A 21,779-nucleotide genomic window follows, 5' to 3' on the forward strand; every position below is an offset into this window, starting at 1 on the left:
GAAGAGGAGGGCCTTCTTCATCGTCATCCTCGTATTCTAGTTCTGCAGTGGCAAGAGATATATAGAAATAATTTCCGTGATTAGGGAGGATTGCAGAAACAGAGTGTCAAGAACTGGAGAATTATGCTATTAACAACTCCCTGAAGATTGCAGAGGACAACAGGGAAGATGCTAGAAGAAGGACCCTTGAGAAGTTGCATCATCAAATCACTAGGACCCACATGATGAATGTCGATATTGAAAAGGATTTGAGTCAGGTAAGCTTATTTATATTCTTACTCACGAGAACTTATTCTTAAGTGCGAAACCCAGGAACTTGTGGTTTTTGGGTCAGGAGTTAGATCTTCGTTATGCTGTAACCTTTGGCTTTAATCATGCTGCACTCAACTTAGGGATCTCTGGTGGTGTTATATTTCCATGGGGCCGTGGATTTTTGGACAATCCATCGCCCTTGCCTGAAAGATTCTTCCTAGGGGGTGATTTCTCTCCAATTTGCACTGTCGGAGGCCCAACAAACTGCGTGGGGATTTAAGACAAGGGGATTGGACCTACAGAGCCGCGAAGGCAAATTAAAGATAAACCTAATGATGAGAATTCCGATTTTCCTGGAAGGGATTTTCTTGGAGGAGACCTTGCTGTTACTGCTTTTGCAGACCTTTCTTTTGATCTTCCAATTAAGTGGTTAAGAGACTGAGGAATCCATGGGCACATTATTTTTGCTGGTGCTGGAAACCTTGCTGAACTGACAGAGAATGAGTTTCGGAATTTCTCTTTTCGTAAGTTCCTAGAGTCATTCCGAAGCTCTGTAGGAGTTGGGATTGTTGTCCCCACAAAACTTTTCCGCCTAGAGGGCAACTTCTATTACATAGTCAAGCAACATGATCGTGACCGTGGCAAGACTGGCTTTCGGTTTAGCTTCTCTGCTCCATCGTAGAGTCTGGAAGTTCTTCCAGGAACATTGAGGTGACGCACTGAAGGATGAGATTTCAGGTACTCAAAAAAAAGTTTTTTCCTAAAATTTTTTTATTGTTTGACAACTCTCAGATTGGACTGGGAATGTTATTTGTACTTTGAAATCTAGACTTGAAGTCCAGAAAGCATGGTATTTCTGAAACTGAGGAAAATAAAGTTTCAGGTGTTGGCATAAATTTGGTTGCCCCATAACAGGGGGGTTTTGACAAAACAGGGGAACGAATCTCACTGTTTCCTGTATGTTTGTCAATATCATGGCGAGTTTTAGGTGTGAAACCCTGGAATGGTTTGTGATGTGGTGGTTAATGTAATCGAACCTTTTTGATGTCTAGCCCATCTTTGACTTTGAATATCTAGGGTTGATTCTACTTTCTCGAAAATGGTAGAAATTTATAATTTGAAGTACAACACTTAAGAACCTTTTGCAATTCATTTCTCGGGGAAAAAGAACGTATGAAGCTGGTTTGCATAGCAAATTGGCTGAACTAAATTTAGGTTAGCATATGATTTTAAAGAACGTGGGTGTGAGAGGTTGTGCATGCGTGGATGGGTGTGAGAGGTTGTGTGCGTCTGCGGGGGAGGGGTGTGTGGCATTTGGTTGTGGGTGCATGTGGGTGTGCGTGCGTTTGGTTGTGTATGTGAGGGTGGGTGTCTGGTTGTGTGCGTATGTGGGCGAGCGTGCGTGTGTGGGTGGGCGAAAGTGTTTGGTTGTGAGTGCGTATGGGTATGGGTGTGCATCTGTGTATGGGTATGGGTATGGGTGTTTGGTTGTGAGTGCGTATGGGTATGGTGCATCTGTGTATGGGTAGGGGTGTGCATGCAAGTGTAGGAGTGCGCGTTCGTGGGTGGGTAAGTGTGCGTATTTATTTGCATGTGCGCGTAATTGTGTGCATGTTTGTAATATTCGATCGAAATTATATATAGGAGAAACTCAACTTGGACATCTACAACTTCTACAAGCTTGAAAAGGTATGTCTTACATTTTAGCAGTGCGTTCTCATTTTCTTTCTCTATTTATCTTTATGAGTATTATTTATTGGCTTAAAACTATATCTTGGAGGAACCCCAATTAGTTGTCAACAAGCTTTTATAGGTGTTTTTTTTTTTTAATATATGCACTACTTTGCAAGGCAATTTTTTTTTTTTTGTTAGTTTTTTGCATTAGAGACAATATCTATGACAATGAATATATATTTTTTTGCCTTTGTTCCATCATACAAGAATGTGCATGAATTTTACTGTAACAGTTGCGTTCAACATCATAATGGCTTCAATAAGGTATAATTTATTTATCAATGTTTACTTTTGAAATTATGTTTCTTTTTTAGTATACTGTACTCTCTGCTTCAATAACTTTCCATTTTTACTAGGGAATATTTATATTTATATTATTAACCTAAAAATTATAATTTTTTCTTTTATTTTTCTCATCTTTTCATATTCTTTGCCACTATTGTCGTCGTCATCTTCTCCCTCTACTTCTTCTCCTTCCGCTTCCGCTTCTCTCCTCCTTCCTCATTCCTCTTTCCTCTTTCCTTATGCTCCTCCCTCCTCCTACTCTTACTCCTACTTCTACTTCTACTCCAACTCTAACCCCTACGCCTACTCCAACTCCTTTCTCACTCTTCTACGCATTCTCTTCATCTTTTTCTCATCCTTCCACCACCTCGTCCTCCACCTCCTCCTCCTACTCCAACTCCTTAATCCCATTTTTTTGCATTCTCCTCCTCCTCTTCATTTTGCTTTTTTGGGTGCGTGTGGGTGTGAGTGCATGTGCAGGGGTTTGTATTTTTGTGTGTGTGTGTGGGTGAGTGTGCTTGTGTGTGGTATTTGATTGAAATTGTATATAAAAGGAACTCAGCTTGGACATTTACAAGTTCTACAAGCATGCAAATGTATTGCGTCTTACTTTTTACAAGTGCTTTCTCATTTTCTATCTCTATTTATCTTTAAGTGTTATTTATTCAGTTGAAACTTTATCTTGGAGGAACTCCAATTAGCTGTAGTCAGGCTCTTGATGTTCTTTTTATAATACAAGTAATACTCTACAAGGCAATTGTTTTTTTTTTTCTTTTTTTTTTCCTCCATTACAGACAATAATGACAAGGAACATATTTTTTGGCCTTTGCTCCATCACATAAGAAGGTGCATGAGTTTTGTTAGAGTAGTCACGTTTGACATTCTGATGGCTTCAATAAGGTATAATTTATTTTATCAATTTTATTTTTTTGTATAACGTAGTCTGCTTCAATAATTTTTCAATTACTAGGGAATATTTATATATTTATGTTATTAATCTAAAAATTCTAATTTTTCCTTCATTTTTCTCATCTTCTCCCATTCTTCAATATCGTCATCACCATCTTCTTCTTCTCCTTGTCCTTCCTCTACTTCTTTAGCTTTAGCTTCTCCTCCTCCTGATCCGACAACAACGCCTACTCTTACTCTTATACCTACTCTGACTCCCTTCTTCCTCTTATTCCCCTTCTCCTACTCTTTATCTTCTTGTTCTTCCTCTATTTCTTCTCCTACTACTTCTGGTTCCACCTCTTCCTCTGAATCATATCCCTACTTCTACTTCTACTTCTACTTCTACTTCTACTCCTCTTGCTCATACTCCTACTCCAACTCCATACTCTTTTCTTTGCCTTCTCCTTCTTCTCATCTTCATCTCATCTTCTTCGTCTAATTCATCATCTTTCTCTCTTATGCCTTCTTTACCTTTCTATTCTACTTATATTCTTCTCTTCTCCTTCAATTTATTTTCTCTTGATCCTCGGAAGCTCTCTTGTTCTACTTCTCAAAAATTCTTGAATTTTCTTTTATTTAGATAGATAGATCAATGAATTTCACTTTGGCTTTGGGTGAGTGTGGTTCTGGGTGTGGTTGTGCGTGCATGTGCAGGGGTGTGTGCAGTGTGGGTGGGTTGGTGGGTGAGTGTGCATGCTTGTTTGCGTGTGCGTGTGGTTGTGTATGTGTGTGTGGTATTCGATTGAAAATGTAGGAGGAACTCGGCTTGGACATCTACAAGTTCTACAAGCATACAAAGGTAATGTCTATTACTATTTAGCATTACTTCATCATTTTCTCTCTCGATATATCTTTATGTGTATTATTTACAGTTCAAAACGGTAAATAATACACATAGGTGTCTTTTTAATACATGTACACTATTTTGCAAAGCAATTACTTTTTTTGTTTTTTTTTTTTGCATTAGAGGCAATATCTATGACAATGAACATATTTTTTTTACCTTTGTTCAATCATATAAGAGCTTTGTACATGAATTTTACTGCATCAATCATGTTTAACATTCTGATGGCTTAAAAAAGATATCATTTATTTATCATTGTTTACTTTTAAAATTATGTTAATTTTTAGTATAACATACTCTCATTGCTTCAATAATTTTTCATTTACTAGACTATTTAAATTTATTTTATTAACCTAAAAATTATAAATTTTCTCCTTCATTTTTCTCATCTTCTTCCATTCTCCATCGTCATTGTCGTCTTCTTCTACTTCTTCCTTTACTTCTTCTCCTTCTCCTTCCGCTTCTATTTCTGCTTCTGCTCCTTTTCCTTCCTCCACCTCCCTCGTCCTCCACCTACTCCAATTCTGACTACGACTCTGATTGCTATGCTTACTCTATCTCCCTTCTCCCCTCTTCTACGCTCTACATTTTCATCCTATCTTTCCTCTACTCCTCCTTCTCCTACGCCAACCCCCTTCTCACTCTTCTATGCATTCTCTTCATCTTCTTCTCATCATTTCACCACCACCTTCCTCATTCCTCCTACTCCTCTCTCCTCTCTCGTCTTCCTCCCACTCTAACTCTTATGCATACTACTCCAACTCCCTTCTCACTCTTCAACGCATTCTCTTCATCTTCTTCTCATTCTTCCACCAGCTCAACTTCCTCCTTCGACTCCTCCTCCAACTCTCCACTCTCATTTTTTCGCATTCCCCTCATCCTCTTTATTTGGCTTGGCTTTGGGTGCATATGGGTGCGGGCGTGGGTGCGGGTGCATGGGGTGAGTGTACGTGCTTGTTTGCGTGTCTGTGGGTTGTGTATGTGTATGTGTGTGTGTGGCATTCGATTGAAACTATACATAGGGGGAACTCAGCTTGGACATCTACAAGTTCTACATGTAATGTGTATTACTATCTATCAATGCCTCATCATTTTCTCTCTGTTTATCTTTATGTGTATTATTTACTTGGTTGAAACTGTATCTTGGAGGAACTCCAATTAGTGGTCACCAAGCTCTCTAGGTTTTTTTAATACAGGTACATTATACGATATCTATGACAAGTTGACCTTTCTTCCATCATATAAGAACCCTCATGCATGAATTTTATTGTAGCAGTAGCGTCTAACATTCTGATGGCTTCAGTAAGGTATAATTTATTTATCAATGTTTACTTTTAAAATTATGTTCTTTTTTAGTATAACGTACTCATTGCTTCAGTAATTTTTCATTTACTTAGGACTATTTAAATTTATTTTATTAACCTAAAAATTATAAATTTTCTCATTCATTTTTCTCATCTTCTCTCATTCTCTGTCGTCGTCGACGTCTTCATTTTCATTATCTTTTTCTACTTCTACTTCTTCCTTTACTTCTTCTCCTTTTGCATCTGCTTCTCTGCCCCCTCCCTTCTCTTTCCTCCTCCTCCACCGCCTACTCCGACTCTTACTACGACTTTTACTACTACTCTTACTCAATTCCTTTCTCCCTCCTCTATGCTCTTCATCTTCATCCTTCCTTTACTCCTCCTCCTCCTCCTACTCCTACTCCAACATCCTTCTTACTCTTCTACGCATTCTCTTTATCTTCTTCTTATCCTTCCACTACCTCCTTCTCCTTCCTCCTTCCTCTTTCCTTCTTCTTCCTCTTACTCCAACTCTGACTCCTACGCCTACGCCAACACCCTTCTCACTAATGTAGTTATTCTCTTCATATTCTTCTCAATCTTCCACCACCATCTCCTCCTCCTACTCCTGCTCCTGCTCCAACTCCCTACTCTCATCTCTTCGCATTCTCCTCCTCCTCTTCAATTTGCTTTGGTTTTGTGTGGTTATGGGTGTGAGTGCATGTGCATGGGTACCTGTGCGTGTTGGTGGGTGGGTGAGGGTGCGTCCTTATTCACGTATGCGTTGTGTGCTTGTTTGTGGTATTCGATTGAAATTGTAGGTAAGAGGAGCTCAGCTTGGACATTGACAAGCTTTACAAGCATGCAGAGGTAATCTATTACTATTCAGCAATGCTTCATCATTTTCTCTCTCTATTTATCTTTATGTGTAATATTTACTCGGTTAAAACTGTATCTTAGAGGAACTCCAATTAGTGGTCACTAGGCTCTATAGGTGTTTTTTTAATACATGTTTTGCAAAGCAATTGCTTTTTTTGTTTGTTTTTTGCATTACAGGCAAGACAATGAACATATATATATATTTTTTTTTTACTTTTGTTCAATCATATAAGAAGCTTTGTGCATGAATTTTACTATTATAGTCGTGTCCAATATTCTGATGGCTTCAATGAGGTATAATCTATTTCTCAATATTTTTACTTTTAAAATTATGTTATTTTTTAGTATAATGTACTCATTGCTAGGACTATATGTAAATTTATTTTATTAACCGAAAACTTATAAATTTCCTCCTTCATTTTACTCATCTTCTCCCATTCTCCATCATTAGCGTCATCTTCATTTTCATCATCTTATTCTTCTACTCCTTCGGTTACTTCTTCTCCTTCCGCTTCTGCGTCTCCTCCTCTTCCCCCATCCTCCTCCTACTCTGACTTCGACTATGACTTTGACTGCTATGTTTACTCTATCTCACTCCTCTACTCTCTTCATCATCCTCTTATCCTTCCTCTACTCTGTCTCCTCCTCCTTTCCCTACTCCTTCTACTCCAACACCCCATTCTGACTGTTCTACGCATTCTCTTCATTTTCTTCTTATCTTTTCACCATCTCATTCCTCTTTCCTCCTTCCGCCTACTCCTCCCTCCTCATCCTCCTACTCCAACTCCTACGCCTACGCCTACTCCAACTCCCCTTTCACTTTTCAACGCATTCTCTTCATCTTCTTCTCATTCTTCCACTAGCTCATCCTCCTCCTCCTCCTGCTGCTCCAACTCCTTTCTCTCATTTCTTCGCAATTCCCATTCATCCTCCTCATTTTGCTGGGCTTTGGGTGTGTGTGGGCGTGCGTGCATGTGCAATAGGTGAGAGTGTGGGTGTGGGTCGGTGGGTCTAATGGGTGAGTGTGTGTACTTGTTTGCGTGTGTGTGTGGTTATGTATGTGTATGTGTGGTATTCGATTGAAACTATATGGAGGAGGAACTCAGCTTGGAGATCTACAAGTTCTACAGGTAATGTGTATTACTATCTAGCAATGCTTCATCATTTTCTTTGTCTATTTATATTTATGTGTATTATTTACTCGGTTGGAACTGTATCTTGAAGGAACTCTAATTAATAGTGATCACCAGGCTCTATAGGTTTTTTTTAATATAGGTACACTATACAATATTTATGACAAGTTGACCTATTCTTCCATCATATAAGAATCCTCGTGCATGAATTTTATTGTAGCAGTCGTGTCCAACATTTTGATCGCTTATTTATCAATGTCTATTTTTAAAATTAGGTTCTTTTTTAGTATAATGTACTCATTGCTTCAGTAATTTTTCATTTACTTGTGACTATTTAAATTTATTTTATTAACCTAAAAGTTATAAATTTTCTCATTCATTTTTCTCATCTTCTCTCATTCTCTGTCGTCGTCGACGTCTTCATTTTCATCATCATCTTCTTCTTCTACTCCTTCCTTTACTTCTTCTCCTTTCGCATCTGCTTCTTTGTCCCCTCCCTCCTCCCTCCTCCTTCCTTCTCTTCCTCCTACTCCGACTTCGACTTTTACTGCTACGCTTACTCCAATTCCTTTCTCCCTCCTTTACAATTTTCATCTTCATCCTTCCTCTACCCGTCCTCCTCCTCTACAATTCCTACTCCAACATCCTTCTCACTCTTCTACGAATTCTCTTCATCTTCTTCTCATCCTTCCACTACCTCCTCCTCATTCCTCTTTCCTCCTTCTTCCTCTAACTCCAACTCTGACTCTTATGCCTACGCCAACTCCTTTCTCATTGTTCTAGTTCTTCTCTTCATATTCTTCTCAGTCTTCCTCCACCATCTCCTCCTCCTCCGACTCCTACTCCTGCTCCAACTCCATACTCTCATCTCTTAGCATTCTCCTCCTCCTCTTCAATTTGCTTTGGTTTTGTGTGGGTGTGGGTGTGAGTGCATGTGCATGGGTATGTGTTCGTGTTCGTGTGGGTGTTGGTGGGTGGGTGAGGGTGCGTCCTTAGTCGCATGTGCGTTGTGTGCTTGTTTGTGGTATTCATTTGAAATTGTATGTAGGAGGAGCTCAGCTTGGACATCGACAAGCTCTACAAGCAAGCAAAGGTAATCTATTACTATTTAGCAATGCTTCATCATTTTCTCACTATTTATCTTTATATGTATTATTTACTCGGTTCAAGCTGTATCTTAGAGGAACTCCAATTAGTGGTCACTAGGCTCTATAAGTGTTTTTTTAATGAGTTTTGCTACATACAATCATTTTTGCGTACACCTTGCTTACTCTATTGATGTGATTGGCCAAATCAATTATTTTATATTAAAAAAAAGTGATGCAACCAATCAGATTAGTAAAGTGCGCAAATAGTACGTAAGAGTGACTGCACGTGGAGTTTTTCTTTTTTAATACATGTTTTGCAAAGCAATTACTTCTTTTGTTTGTTTTTTGCATTACAAGCAAGACAATGAGCATATTTTTTTTTTTTTTACCTTTCTTAAATCATATAAGAAGCATTGTGTATGAATTTTATTGTTGCAGTCATGTCCAACATTCTGATATCTTCAATAAGGTATAACTTATTTATTAATATTTACTTTTAAAATTATGTTCTTTTTTAGTATAATGTACTCATTACTTCAGTAACTTTTCATTTACTAAGGACTATATGTAAATTTATTTTATTAACCTAAAAATTATAAATTTTCTCCTTCATTTTTCTCATCTTCTCCCATTCTCCATCGTCAGCGTCGTCTTATTCTTCTACTCCTTCGTTTACTTCTTCTCCTTTCGCTTTTGCGTCTCCTCCTCCTCCCCCATCCTCCTCCTACTCCGACTTTGACTACAACTTTGACTGCTATGTTTACTCTATCTCCCTTCTCCCTTATCTATGCTCTTCATCTTCATCTTATCCTTCCTCTACTCTACCTCCTCCTCCTCCTCCTCCTCCTCCTCCCCCTACTCATACTCCTACTCCTCTCCAACATCCATTTCTGACTCTTCTACACATTCTCTTCATTTTCTTCTTATCTTTTCACCACCTCATTCCTCTTTCCTCCTTCCGCCTACTCCTCCCTCCAACTCCTAGACCTACTCCAACTCCTACGTCTACTCCAACTCCAACTCCTTTCTCACTTTTCACGCATTCTCTTCATCTTCTTCTCATTCTTCCACTAGCTCATCCTCATCCTCCTCCTCCTGCTCCAACTCCTTACTCTCATTTCTTTGCATTCCCCTCCCCCTCTTCATTTTGCTTGGCTTTTGGGTGCGTGTGGGCATGCGTGCGTGTGCAAGGGGTGAGAGTGTGGGTATGGGTCGGTGGGTCAAATGGGTGAGTGTGTGTGCTTGTTTGCATGTGTGTGGTTGTGTATATGTGTGTGGTATTCAATTGAAACTATACGTATGAGGAAGTCAACTTGGATATCTACAAGTTCTATAGGTAATGTGTATTACTATATCTAGCAATGCTTCATCATTTTCTCTCTCTATTTATATTTATGTGTATTATTTACTCAGTTGGAACTGTATCTTGGAGGAACTCCAATTAGTGGTCACCAGGCTCTATAGGTTTTTTTTTTAATATAGGTACACTATACAATATCTATGACAAGTTGACCTTTCTTCCACCATAAAAGAATCCTCGTGCATGAATTTTAATGTAGCAGTCGCGTCCAACATTTTGATCACTTCAATAAGGTATAATTTATTTATCAAGGTTTACTTTTAAAATTACGTTCGCTCTTAGTATAACGTATTCATTGCTTCAATAATTTTTCATTTACTTGGGACTATTTAAATTTATTTTATTAAGCTAAAAGTTATAAATTTTCTCATTCATTTTTCTCATCTTCTCTCACACTCTGTCGTCGTCGACGTCTTCATTTTCATTATCTTCTTCTTCTTCTACTCCTTCCTTTACTTCTTCTTCTTTCGCATCTGCTTCTCTGCCTCCTCCCTCCTCCGACTCCGACTTCGACTTTTAGTGCTACACGTACTACTCCAATTCCTTTCGCCCTCCTCCTCTATGCTCTTCATCTTCATCCTTCCTCTACTCCTCCTCCTCCTCCTCCTCCTCCTCCTCCTACTCTTACTCCTACTCCAACATCCTTCTCACTCTTCTACACATTCTCTTCATCTTCTTCTCATCCTTCCACTACCTCATCCTCTTTCCTTTTCCTCCTTCCTCCTTCCTCTTTCCTCCTCCTTTGTCTTACTCCAACTCTGACACCTACGCCTATGCCTACGCTAACTCCCTTCTCATTGTTTTAGTTATTCTCTTCATATTCTTCTCAGTCTTCCACCACTATCTCCTCCTCCTCCGACTCCTACTCTTGCTCCAACTCACTACTCTCATCTCTTTGCATTTTCCTCCTCCTTAATTTGCTTTGGTTTTGTGTGGGTCCAAGTGTGAGTGCATGTCTATGGGTAGGTGTTCGTGTTCATGTGCGTGTTGGTGGGTGGGTGAGGGTGCGTCCTTATTCACGTGTGCATTGTGTGCTCGTTTGTGGTATTCGATTGAAATTGTATGTAGGAGGAGCTCAACTTTGACATCGACAAGCTCTACAAGCATGCAGAGGTAATCTATTACTATTTAGTAACGCTTCCTCATTTTCTCTCTCTATTTATCTTTATGTGTATTATTTACTTGGTTGAAACTGTATTTCGGAGGAACTCCACTTAGTGGTCACTAGACTCTATAGGTGTTTTTTTAATACATGTTTTGCAAAGCAATTGCTTTTTTTGTTTGTTTTTTGCATTACAAGCAACACAATGAACATATTTTTTTTTTTTTTTTTTTTTTTTTTTTTTTTTTTTTTTTACCTTTGTTCAATCATATAAGAAACTTTCTACATGAATTTTACTGTTGCAGTCGCGTCCAACATTCTGATGGCTTCAATAAGGTATAACTTATTTCTCAATATTTACTTTTAAAATTATGTTCTTTTTTAGTATAGTGTACTCTTTGCTTCAGTAATTTTTCATTTACTAAGGACTATATGTAAATTTATTTTATTAACCTAAAAATTATAAATTTTCTCATTCATTTTTCTCATCTTCTCCCATTCTCCATCGTCCGGATCATCTTCATTTTCATTATCTTATTCTTCTACTCCTTCGTTTACTTCTACTCCTTCCGCTTTTGCATCTCCTCCTCGTCCCCCATCCTCCTCCTACTCCGAGTTCGACTACGACTCTGACTGCTATGTTTACTCTATCTCCGTTCTCCCTTTTCTACGCTCTTCATCTTCATCTTATCCTTCCTCTATTCCACCTCCACCTCCACCTCCACCTCCACCTCCTACTCCTACTCCTACTCCAACAACCCTTTCTGACTCTTCTACGCATTCTCTTTATTGTCTTCTTTGCTTTTCACCACCTCATTCCTCTTTCCTCCTTCCGGCTACTCCTCCCTCCTCTTCCTCCTACTCCGACTCCTACTCCAACTCCTACGCCTACTCCAACTCCCTTCTCACTTTTCAATACATTCTCTTCATCTTCTTCTCATTCTTCCACTAGCTCATCCTCCTCCTGCTGCTCCAACTCCTTTCTCTCATTTCTTCGCAATTCCCATTCATCCTCCTCATTTTGCTGGGCTTTGGGTGCGTGTGGGCGTGCGTGCATGTGCAATAGGTGAGAGTGTGGGTGTGGGTCGGTGGGTCAAATGGGTGAGTGTGTGTGCTTGTTTGCGTGTGTGTGTGGTTGTGTATGTGTGTGTGTGGTATTCGATTGAATGTATACGTTGGAGGAACTCAGCTTGGACATCTTCAAGTTCTACAGGTAATGTGTATTACTATCTAGCAATGCTTCATCATTTTCTCTTTTTATTTATATTTATGTGTATTATTGACTCGGTTGGAACTGTATCTTGGAGGAACTCCAATTAGTGGTCACCAGGCTCTATAGGTTTTTTTTTAATACAGGTACACTATACAATATCTATGACAAGTTGACCTTTCTTCCATCATATAAGAATCCTTATGCATGAATTTTATTGTAGCAGTCGCGTCCAACATTTGGATAGCTTCAATAAAGTATAATTTATTTATTAATGTTTAGTTTTAAAATTATGTTCTTTTTAGTATATCGTACTCATTGCTTCAATAATTTTTGATTTACTTGTGACTATTTAAATTTATTTTATTAAGCTAAAAGTTATAAATTTTCTCATTCATTTTTCTCATCTTCTCTCATTTTTTGTCGTCGTTGACGTCTTCATTTTCATAATCATCTTCTTCTTCTACTCCTTCTTTTTCTTCTTCTCCTACCGCATTTGCTTCTCCGGCCCCCCTTCTTCCTCCTCCTCCTCCTCATCCTCCCAGTCCGACTCCGACTCCGACTTTTACTGCTACGCTTACTCCAATTCATTTCTCCCTCCTCTATGCTCTTCATCTTCATCCTTCCTTTACTCTTCCTCCTACTCCTATTCCAACATGCTTCTCACTCTTCTACGCATTTTCTTCATCTTCTTCTCATCCTTCTACTACCTCCTCCTCCTTCCTCATTCCTCTTTCCTCCTTCTTCCTCTTACTCCGACTCTGACTCCTACGCCTACGCCAACTTCCTTTTCACTATTCTAGTTATTCTCTTCCTATTCTTCATAGTCTTCCACCACCATCTCCTCCTCCTTTGACTCTTACTCTTGCTCCAACTCCCTACTCTCATCTCTTCGCATTCTCCTCCTCTTCAATTTGCTTTTGTTTTGTATGGGTGTGGGTGTGAGTGCATGTGCATGGGTAGGTGTTTGTGTTCGTGTGCGTGTTGGTGGGTGGGTGAGGATGCGTCCTTATTCACGTGTGCGTTGTTTGCTTGTTTGTGGTATTCGATTGAAATTGTATGTATGAGGAGCTCAACTTGGACATCAACAAGCTCTACATGCATGCAGGGGAAATCTATTACTATTAAGCAATGCTTCATCATTTTCTCTCTCTATTTATCTCTTTGTGTATTATTTACTCGGTTAAAACTGTATCTTAGAGGAACTCCAATTAGTGGCCAAAAGACTCTCTATAGGTGTTTTTTTAATACAATTTAGCAAAGCAATTGCTTTTTTTGTTTTTGTTTTTTTTGTTTTTGCATTACAGGCAAGACAATGAACATATTTTTTTTTTACCTTGGTTCAATCATACAAGAAGCTTTCTGCATGAATTTTATTGTTGCAGTCGCGTCCAACATTCTGATGGTTTCAATAAGGTATAACTTATTTCTCAATATTTTTACTTTTAAAATTATGTTGTTTTTAAGTATAATGTACTCATTGCTTCAGTCATCTTTCATTTACTAGGGACTATATGTAAATTTATTTTATTAACCTAAAAATTATAAATTTTCTATTTCATTTTTCTCATCTTCTCCCATTCTCCTTCGTCAGCGTTGTCTTCATTTTCATCATTTTCTTCTTCTACTCATTTGTTTACTTCTTCTGCTTTCGTTTCTGCCTCTCCTCCTCCTCCCCCATCTTTCTCCTACTCCGACTCCAACTACAACTTTGACTTTTCTTATCTTCGCTGTCTCCCTTCTCCCCCTCTACTCTCTTCATCTTCATCTCCTCCTTCCTCTACTCCACCTCCTCCTCATCCTCCTCCTACTCCTACTCCTACTCGTACTCATACTTCTACTCCAACACCCCTTTTTGACTTTTCTACGCATTCTCTTTATCTTTTTCTTATCTTTTCACCACATCATTCCTCATTCCTCTTTCCTCTTTCTGCCTACTCCTCCCTCCTCTTCCTCCTACTCCTACTCCAACTCCAACTTCCTTCTCACTTTTCAACGCATTCTCTTCTCATTCTTCCACCAGCCCATCCTCCTCCTCCTCCTCCTGCTCCAACTCCCTACTCTTATTTCTTTGCATTCCCCCCTCCTCTTCATTTTGCTTGGCTTTGGTTGCGTGTGGGCATGCATGCATGTGGAAGGGGTGAGAGTGTGGGTCGGTGGGTCAAATGGGTGAGTGTGTGTGCTTGTTTGCGTGTGTGTGTGGTATTCGATTGAAACTATACGTAGGAGGAATTCAGCTTGGACATCTACAAGTTTTACAAGCATGCAAAGGTAATGTTTATTACTATTTAGTAGTGCTTCATCATTTTCTCTCTCTATTTATCTTTTTGTGTATTATTTACTCGGTCAGGCTCTATAGATATTTTTTTTTAATACATGTACACTAATTTGCAAAGCAATTACTTTTTTTGTTTGTCTTTTGCATTACAGGCAATATCAATGACAAGGAACATATGCTTTGACCTTTCTTCCATCATATAAGAATCTATGTGCATGAATTTTACTGTAGCAGTCGCGTCTAACATTCTGATGGCTTCAATCGGGTATAATTTATTTACCAATATTTACTTTTAAAATTATGTTCTTTTTTAGTATAATGTATGTATTGCTTCAGTAATTTTTTATTTACTTGGGACTATTTAAAATTATTTTATTAATCTAAAAAGAATAAATTTTCTCTTTCATTTTTGTCATCTTCTCTCATTCTCTGTCGTTGTCGAGACGTCTTCATTTTCATTATCTTCTTCTTCTACTCATTCCTTTATTTCTTCTCCTTTTACTTCTCCGCCTCCTCCTCCTTCCCCATTCTACTCTGACTCCGACTACGATTTTGACTGCAACGCTTACTCCAATTCCCTTCTCCTTTACGCTCTTCATCTTCATCTCATCCTTCCTCTACTTCTCATCCTCCTCCTCTTACTCCTACTCCAACTCCAACATCCTTCTCACTCTTCTATGCATTCTCTTCATCTTCTTCTCATCCTTCGACCACCTCTTCCTTCCTCCTTCCTCTTTCCTCCTTCTTCCTCCTCCGACTCCTACGCCTACGCCAACTCCCTTCTCACTATTCTACTTATTCTCTCCATATTCTTTTCAATTTCCACCACCATCTCCACCTCCTCCTCTGACTCCTACTCCTGCTCCAACTCTCTACTCTCATCTCTTCGCATTCTCCTCCTCCTTCTCCTCAATTTGCTTTGGTTTTGGGTGTGTGTAGGTGTGTGGGTGTGAGTGCATGTGCATGTGTAGGGGTATGTGTTCGTGTTTGTGGGCTTGTTGGTGGGTGGGTGAGGGTGCGTCCTTGTTCGCATGTGCGTTTGTGCTTGTTTGTGGTATTCGACAAGTTCTACAAGTATGCAAAGGTAATTCTCTCTCTATTTATCTTTGTGTATTATTCACTCAGTTGAAACTGTATCTTAGAGGAACTCCAATTAGTGGTCACCAGGCTCTATAGGTGTTTTTTTAATACATGTTTTTCAAAGCAATTGCCTTTTTTGTTTGTTTTTTGCATTACTAGCAATATATATGGCAATGAACATTTTTTTTTTTTTTTACCTTTGTTCAATCATATAAGAAGCTTAATGCATGAATTTATTGTTGTAGTTGCGTCCAACTTTTTGATGGCTTCAATAATGTATAATTTATTTCTAAATGTTTACTTTTAAATTTATTTTCTTTTTTAGTATAATGTACTCATTGCTTCAGTAATTTTTCATTTACTAGGGACAATTTAATTTATTTTCTCCCATTCTTCATCGTCAGCGTTGTCTTAATTTTCATCATCTTGTTCTTCTACTCCTTCCTTTACGTCTTCTCCTTCTCCTTCCGCTTCTGCTTCTCATCCTTCCTCGTCCAGGGCATCCTCCTCCTATTCCGACTCCGACTCCGACTATGATTCTGACTACTATGTTTACTCTATCTCCCTTCTCCCCACCTCTACGCTTGTCATCTTCATCTTATCCTTCATCTACTCCTCTTCCTCCTCCTCCTACATCGTCCAACCGCCTCCTGACTTTTCTATGCATTCTATTCATCTTCTTCTCATATTTTCACCACCTCATTCCTCATTCCTCTTCCCGCCTACTCCTCCCCCCTCTTCCTCCTACTCCTACTCCAACTCCTACGCTTACTCCAACTCCCTTTTCACTCTTCAACGCATTCTCTTCATCTTCTTCTCATTCTTCCACCAAGTCGTCCTCCTCCTCCTCTTCCTCCGACTACTGCTCCAACTCCCTACCCTCATTTCTTTGCATTCCCCTCCGTCCTCTTCATTTTGTGTGGCTTTGGGTGTGCATGGGTGTGCGTCCATGTGCAAGGGGTGAGAGTGTGCGTGCTTGTTTGCGTGTGTGTGTGGTTGTGTATGTGTATGTGTGGTATTCGATTGAAACTATACGTAGGAGGAATTCAGCTTGGACATCTACAAGTTCTACAAGCATGCAAAGGTAATAATGTTTATTACTATTTAGCAATACTTCATCATTTTCTCTCTCTATTTATCTTTATGTGTATTATTTACTCGGTCAGGCTCTATAGATATTTTTTTAATACATGTATACTATAAAAGCAAAGCAATTGCTTTTTTTGTTTGTTTTTTGCATTACAGGCAATATCAATGACAAGGAACATATTTTTTTTTTACCTTTCTTCCATCATATAAGAATCTTCGTGCATGAATTTTACTGTAGCAGTCGCGTCCAACATTCTGATGGCTTCAATAAGGTATAATTTACTTTTCAATGTTTACTTTTAAAATTATGTTCTTTTTCAGTATAACGTACGCACATTGCTTTAGTAATTTTTCATTTACTTGGGACTATTTAAATTTATTTTATTAACCTAAAAAGTATAAATTTTCTCTTTTATTTTTCTCATCATCTCTCATTCTCTATCGTCGTCAACGTCTTCATTTTGATCATCTTCTTCTTCTACTCCTTCCTTTACTTCTTCCCCTTCCGCTTCTGCTTCTCCGCCTCCTCCTCCTCCTCCCACTCCGACTACGACTTTGACTGCTACACTAACTCCAATTCTCTTCTCTCACCTCTATGCTCTTCATTTTCATCTCATCCTTCCTCTACTCCTCATCCTTCTCCTCCTACTCCTACTCCAACTCCTACTCCAACATCTGTCTCACTCTTCTACGCATTCTCCTCATCTTCTTCTCATCCTTCCACCACCTCCTCCTCCTCCCTCCTCCCTCCTCCCTCCTCCCTCCTTCCTCATTCCTCTTCCTCCTTCCTCTTTCCTCCCCCGACTCCGACTCCTACGCCTACGCCAAGTCCTTCACATCATTCTACTTATTTTTCTCACCTTCTTCACATTCTTCCCCCACCATCTCCTCCTAATCTAACTCCTTCTCCGACTTCTACTCCTGCTCCAACTCCATACTCTCATCTCTTCGCTTTCTCCTCCTCCTCTTCAATTTGCTTTGGTTTTGGGTGGGTGTGGTGTGAGTGCATGTGCATGTGCATGTGCATGGGTAGGTGTTCATGTTTGTGTTCGCGGGTGGGTGTGGGTGCGTACTTGTTCTTGCATGTGCGTTGTGTGCTTGTTTGTGGTATTCGATTGAAATTGTATGTAGGAGGAGCTCAGCTTGGACATCAACAAGTTCTACAAGCATGCAAAGGTAATGTCTATTACTATTTAGCAGTGCTTCATCATTTTCTCTCTCTATTTATTTTTATGTGTATTATTTACTCGGTTGAAACTATGTATCTTAGAGGAACTTCAATTAGTACCAGGCTCTATAGATGCTTTTTTAATAAATGTTTTGCAAAGCAATTGCTTTTTTTGTTTGTTTTTTGCATTATAGGCAATATATACGACAATGAACATATTTTTTTACCTTTGTTCGATCATATAAGAAGCTTTGTGCATGTATTTACTGTTACAGTCGTGTCCAACTTTCTGATTGCTTCAATAAGGTATAATTTATTTCTCAATGTTTACTTTTGAAATTATGCTCTTTTTTAGTATAACGCACTCATTGCTTCAATAATTTTTCATTTACTACGAACTGTTTAAATTTATTTTATTAACCTAAAAATAATAAATTTTCTTCATTTTGCCCATCTTCTCCCATTCTTCATTATCAACGTCGTCTTCATTTTCATCATCTTGTTCTTCTACTCCTCCCTTTATTTCTTCTCCTTCTGCTTCTGCTTCTGCTTCTCCTCCTCCTACTCCTCCTTTCTCTTCCTCCCACTCCGAGTCTAACTCCTACTTCGACTCAGACTTTGACTATGACTTTGACTGCTATGTTTACTCTATCTCCCTTCTCCCTCCTCTACGCTCTTCATCTTCATCTTCATCTTCTCCTTCATCTACTCCTCCTCTTATTCCTATGCCTACTCCAACCCCCTTTTGACTCTTTTACGCATTCTCTTCATCTTCTTCTTATCATTTCACCACCTCATTCCTTTTTCCTCCTTCCGCCTACTCCTCCCTCCTCTTCCTCCTACTCTTACTCCAACTCCTACGCCTACGCCTACTCTAACTCCCTTTTCACTCTTCAATGCATTCTCTTCATCTTCTTCTCATTCTTCCATCAGCTCATCCTCCTCCTCCTCCTCTTCCTTTGACTCCCTCTTATTCATTTTGCTTGGCTTTGGGACCGTGTGGGCATGCGTGCATGTGCAAGGGGTGAGAGTGTGCGTGTGGGTTGGTGGGTCAATGGGTGAGTTTGCCTGCTTGTGTGTGTGGTATTCAATTGAAACTATACTTAATACATGTATTATTTACTCGGTCAAGCTCTATAGATATTTTTTTAATACATGTACACTATTTTGCAAAGCAATTGTGTCCAACATTCTGATGGCTTCAATAAGGTATAATTTATTTATCAATGTTTACTTTTAAAATTATGTTCTTTTTTTGTGTAACACACACACATTCAATAATTTTTCATCTACTTGGGACTATTTAAATTTATTTTATCGACCTAAAAAGTATAAATTTTCTCTTTCATTTTTCTCATCTTCTCTCATTCTCTGTCGTCGTCAACGTCTTCATTTTCATCATCTTCTTCTCTTACTCATTCCTTTACTTTTCTTCTCCTTCTGCTTCTCCGCCTCTCTTCCTTCCATATCCTCCTTCTACTCTGACTCCGACTATAACTTTGACTACTACGCTTACTGTTAGATCCCTAATTTTCATGTGTTTTATTTTTCTTAGTATTTATTTATTTTTGATTATTTAATTGATTTATTTTATTTGTTTATTTATGTTATTTGTTATTTTATTTTATTTGTGATATTTTATTTATGTTATTTTAAATGTGTGTATTTTCAGTTTGGGCCTTTGTTTTTATTGTGTTTGGTGGGCTGTGTGTGTTTTTATTTGTGTTGTGTGATTTTAATTGTGGGCCGTGTGTGTGTGTTGTGCTTAAAACCCAACCCAGCCTGTGTAGCTTCAAGCCCAACCCGTGCACCATGCGAAGCCCAGCCTGTGCGAGTAACCCAGCTCCTCACTATCTGAAACGGCACCGTTTGAAGTGAACCCCTTAGGGTTTCATAAGTTTCTCCCTTGCGCCACTCAGCTTCTTCTTCTCCTTTCTTCTTCTTCCTTCTATTTTCTTCTTCTCTCTTCTTGTTCCAGCAGCTCCCGTGAGCCACCTCCACCTTTCTAAGGTAGCTCCGTGTCGCTCTGTTGCGGCCCTTAGTCACGCATTTTCACCCGCTGTCGCCACCTCTTCCTTCCTTGGTCTTTCTCGGTGTCACTCTGCTTGAGCATCGAAGGCTTGCTGGCAAGCCATCGCCCCACGGCCACCACCTCCTTCTTGCTTGGGCTACTCGGTGTCGTGAGGCAGTAGATTCCGTGGTGCGCTGTCCAGCTGCTGTGCCACGCATTCGTGCGAAATGCCACCTCTCCTCCACGGCTTGCTGCCGTTTTTACTTTTCTTCCACCCGTGCGACACGCATGCCTTGCAAACCGCCACACTTGGCCTATTTAAAGGCCACGGCTTCTGCAAATAAAATCCCCCGAGAATCCTCATCTTCCTCTCTCGTTTAAGCTTCTTGTTTCTCTTCGTGTTTAAAGTTTTGTTCTTTAATTTTTGGTGGTTAATCCGAAAGCTTGTAGTCTGGCTGTGCTTGTTTTTGTTCTAAAATTGTGTATTACAATCGGTTTTGGTGAATTGTTGGAAATTGCTGTTGTGCCGCCACCTTGAGCAACGCCCTTTCGAGTGATCTTTCAGATTTTTTCTAACTTTGTGTGTATGTAATTTTCCTTCTTTATAATTATAATGTTGTAATTTTCAATTGTAAAACTATTGATTTGTTGGTTTGATGGAAATTGGGCCTTGGGCCGTTGAAGTGTTGGGTTGTGATTGTAGTTGGTTTTGGTGTTGGGCCTTGGGTCGGATTTGAGGTTGAGATTACTTATGTATTTGTGAAACTATATAATTGTAAATGGAGTGTTATTTTATGTAAATGAGTTGTTTTATTATTTATTCCAATAAACTGTTGTAATGCATATTTATCGTTTATAATAAATTGTGCTATGATGTCACGTTGTCTGTTGGAATTGAGACTAAATATTTGGTGCGTGTGTATCACGACCCCAAGCCGAGATGTGGCATTATCTCGATGAAGCTCCTTTGGTCACTCGGGAGCATAACAGACTGACGTGAAGTCCCCTGAGTTGTCGCTTGGCGACGACGGGAACAGACGGTAACGCTCTCGTACCGATTCCGTGACCTTTTGGCTGGCGAGGTTAGAGGATGCTGACCATGTACACGCTGGGTGCGAAACTGGGCATCGCTCGTTATGAAGTCTCATGCACAGACGTTACCCGTGATGTGACGATGAGGGCCAGTGTGTGCGGACGGTCCATAGGGGAGACCGTGGTGCATGCATAATAAAATAATAGTTATGACTGGGCCAAAATGAGATTTTTGGCGTGAGTTGTTAAAAAGAGTATTTTTGGGAAAAAGAAATGTGGATATTGTTTTCTGTATTATTTGTTGGTATGAGGACGCGTGAATTTATTAATATGTTTTAAATTTTTTAGATGTTGTTTTGGTTAATTACTTGCTGAGATGTCATAATCTCATTATGGTGTTTTACCTTACTGTTCCGTCTTTTGGTGCTGTAGAGTCTGACGTAGAGCCCGAGTATGAACCCGAGGGATCAGCTCCGTCGGAGGTCTGTGTTGTTGAGTTATTGTTCAGCGTTATGGGATTTGTTTTCCTTATGTTATTTCCTGTTTTTAATTTATCTGTCGGATAACTGTATAATCCTTGTAAAGTTATTTTACTGTTTTGAACAAATTCTGGTACTTAGTAAGAAAGACCTTTTTATTTCTCTGTTGCGAATATTTTTGTACACTTATTGCATGTTGTACACACTCTATGCATTGGTTGTTGGGGTGCGTGATCCGTGTGGTCATCATCCCGGTGTCACGAACTCCACAAAAATAACACGGGAGGGTCGAGGGCGCTACACTTACTCCAATTCTCTTCTCCCTCTATCCTCTTCATCTTCATCTCATCTCATCCTTCCTCTACTCCTCATCCTCGTCCTTCTATTGCTATTGCTACTGCTACTGCTACTTCTACTCCAACATCCTTCTCACTTTTCTATGCATTCTCTTTATCTTCTTCTCATCCTTCCACCACCTCTTCCTCCTTCCTCCTTCCTCTTCCTCCTTTCTTCTTCCTCCT

At 39.4% G+C, this 21,779-nt stretch overlaps 1 long non-coding RNA gene across 1 annotated transcript; it reads right to left on the bottom strand.

The window, feature by feature from the left end:
- Positions 1-20,013: 20,013 nt before the first annotated feature.
- Positions 20,014-21,276, bottom strand: LOC121248764. The gene is made up of 2 exons (XR_005937511.1): positions 21,189-21,276; positions 20,014-20,078 (listed from the first exon to the last, which is right to left on the bottom strand). It is a non-coding gene; the product is annotated as an uncharacterized LOC121248764 (long non-coding RNA).
- Between the last annotated feature and the right edge of the window lie 503 nt (positions 21,277-21,779).

Source organism: Juglans microcarpa x Juglans regia, chromosome 2D (assembly GCF_004785595.1).
Source record: "Juglans microcarpa x Juglans regia isolate MS1-56 chromosome 2D, Jm3101_v1.0, whole genome shotgun sequence".
In the NCBI taxonomy this organism is placed as follows: Eukaryota; Viridiplantae; Streptophyta; class Magnoliopsida; order Fagales; family Juglandaceae; genus Juglans; species Juglans microcarpa x Juglans regia.